At 44.4% G+C, this 2500-nt stretch overlaps 1 protein-coding gene across 1 annotated transcript in view; it reads left to right on the top strand.

Moving 5' to 3' along the window:
- Positions 1 to 2500, top strand: part of ccdc88b (coiled-coil domain containing 88B) — an 81308-nt gene that overhangs the window by 27016 nt on the left and 51792 nt on the right. The gene's annotated exons all lie outside the window — the stretch shown is intronic.

Below are 2500 nucleotides of genomic sequence, written 5' to 3'. Positions count from 1 at the left end.
TTATTAATCCAAGAGGGAAATTCAATTGTTTCAGTACACACAATTCTAAGATCACACATACATACATAGACACACGACAAGAACTGGTGACTGTGGTCATTCGCAACACGAGTCGCGCTACCGTTATAGATCAAGAGGGTTTATATGAGGATAGAGTCAGGGGGAGGGGGAAAAAGGCACTTCAGAGTTACCCTCAACAGAGAGGGTAGCTTTGCTATGCAAAAAACACCTCAGACAGATGTGCACACAGACTTCACACGATACGCAACATAGGTGTCCACTAGGTGGGGAGGTAGGGTTGGGACTCTCCTCACTTCAGTGTGTGCAGCCGCAAGAGCAGCGCTCATCACCTCTGTTTGGAGGGGGGGTTAATGGGGTAGAGAACACATTGAATCCTTGAGACGGTTCCACGGCCTTCACCGGTCACAGTCCCGCCCAGGCTGGGATAGGGAGAAAGAGTTTCCATAGCGACGGCAGCATTCCACATTTCTTCTGAGGGGAGTTTACACTTCAGCCTCACAGGCTTCAAGGGCACCAGATTCAGATAGCAAGAATTGTTTTGGGTACAGGCAGAGATAATTTCCTTTCTGCCTTAGAGATCTGTCGGTCTTCAACCCTTCCAGGTCCAACAATGGCGTTATCAAACTATTCCAATCTGTGCTGATCCGTCAACTCTCTCCTTGATTGAATCAACCTTCTGTGCCAGAGTCTGAATCTCAGCCAAAGTTCCAAGCTTACGACTCATCTCGACAATTATCTGAGTCTGTGAGTTTACAGCACGATGCATTTCATCCCTGAGCTCCGGGGTTGAGCCAATATTCCTCGAAAGCTCATTAATTTTCCGGTATGCCAGGTAACCGCTCAGGCCAAACAGGGTTGTGTTATTTGTGGAGATAAAACAACCAAGTTGCAAGTCAGTGGGTGACATTGCTGTTATCCAATCTGAGGCGAGTTGTCCAAAGATCTGGAAATAAGACACCAAAACCTTTCTTCTTAAGCTCAGCTGTGGTGTGGGCCACATTTAGTTCCTGGAAATGGTTCACTGGTAGACCTTCCCCCTTCCCCCACTGCAGATGTATTGATTAAATTAGGTTTTCACTCCTTTAGGATAGTCGGAAGGGGCGGGGCTGCTCAAAAATCAGCATGATTATCCCGCAGTGTGAGCCGGGTTTTAGAAACAAGTTCCAGAGTGAAAAACATCTTGAATGCATCGTGATCATGAATCAAGATCGTTAAAGGTTCACTTCACTGATGAACTGTGCAATACTTGTTTGAACATGAAATTGTTCTTCACTTGCTGTCGCCTGCATCAGGCATAAGGAAGGGAAATGGACAGGAAAACAATTGGGTCAGAAAAAGCCAGACTCCTTTATGCCACAGAGTAAATTAGTAGTCACAGACTCGCCCACCTTGGCTTGTGACCATGGAGGACTGTGTTGATTTAACAGCCAGGAGAGAGCAGAGCGTGTCTTGGCTAGTAGAAGCTAACCGTTAGCAACTCCACAACATGGCGAAACACATTCAGGCTTGTCTTATTTCTGGAGATAAAACTTAAATATTTTATCTTTTACTCTAGGATGAAGAGCGAACACAGGCAGCAGAAGAGTCTCGTTGCTTTTATCCAGTCAAGGCACATATAATGAATGTTAATGAATAAGACTTGTAAACACACACACACACACACGCACGCACACACACACACACACACACACACACACACACACACACACACACACACACACACACACACACACACACACACACACACACACACACACACACACTCCTCTGACCAACTTCTACTTCCTGAAGCACGAGTGTGAGAGGTATTTTCCCCACACACGACTCACAAGACGTCCGTTCAGAGACCGCAGCGGATTAATTGTCAGAAATTGTGATATGACTCTTCTTCATCCTCTTCTTGCTGAGTTTACAGTTCATACTCAGCTTTTTTATTGCAGCCTTACAGCGCCACATAGAGGCCTGGTATAGTGACTACAGCACATCTTCAGTAACCCAAGTAGAGTTTTGGCTTTCTGAGGATATTCTTCCCAACAACAACTTAAAAGATTGTTTTGAGGAAACTGTGCTCGTGTGATGAGCTGCTTACACCCCACCTGAGGGTCGTTGTTGACCTGGTCCACACGTGAGATGTTTTGGACTCTTGCATGGAGGTGTGAATTGGTGTGAAAGTGTTTGGGGATTCGATTCAGAGCTGTTATGTTGAAACCTGAAACCTCCTTACCTTTTTTAATGTTTGTCTTTGTAGTTTGACACAAATGCCCTTTTATCCTCGTCTCCTCTGTCCTAAAGTGCCTTCTGTAAACTATTGTCCTTTATCTTTGAGATGTGCTACTCCGCTTCTGTTTGGGTGTTTCCCCCAGTGTTTAGAGTAAAAAGGCAGAAACACTTTTATTGGGACATTTTTTTTCATAGTAAAGATTTTAAAGTAGTATGATATAAATAAATGTAGTTTCGATTCTAAACAAAAAATATTTAA

The sequence above is a fragment of the Nothobranchius furzeri genome, chromosome 1 (genome assembly GCF_043380555.1).
Source record: "Nothobranchius furzeri strain GRZ-AD chromosome 1, NfurGRZ-RIMD1, whole genome shotgun sequence".
In the NCBI taxonomy this organism is placed as follows: Eukaryota; Metazoa; Chordata; class Actinopteri; order Cyprinodontiformes; family Nothobranchiidae; genus Nothobranchius; species Nothobranchius furzeri.
The sequence above is the reverse complement of the archived record's forward strand: the minus strand, read 5'-3'. Positions and strand labels throughout refer to the sequence as shown.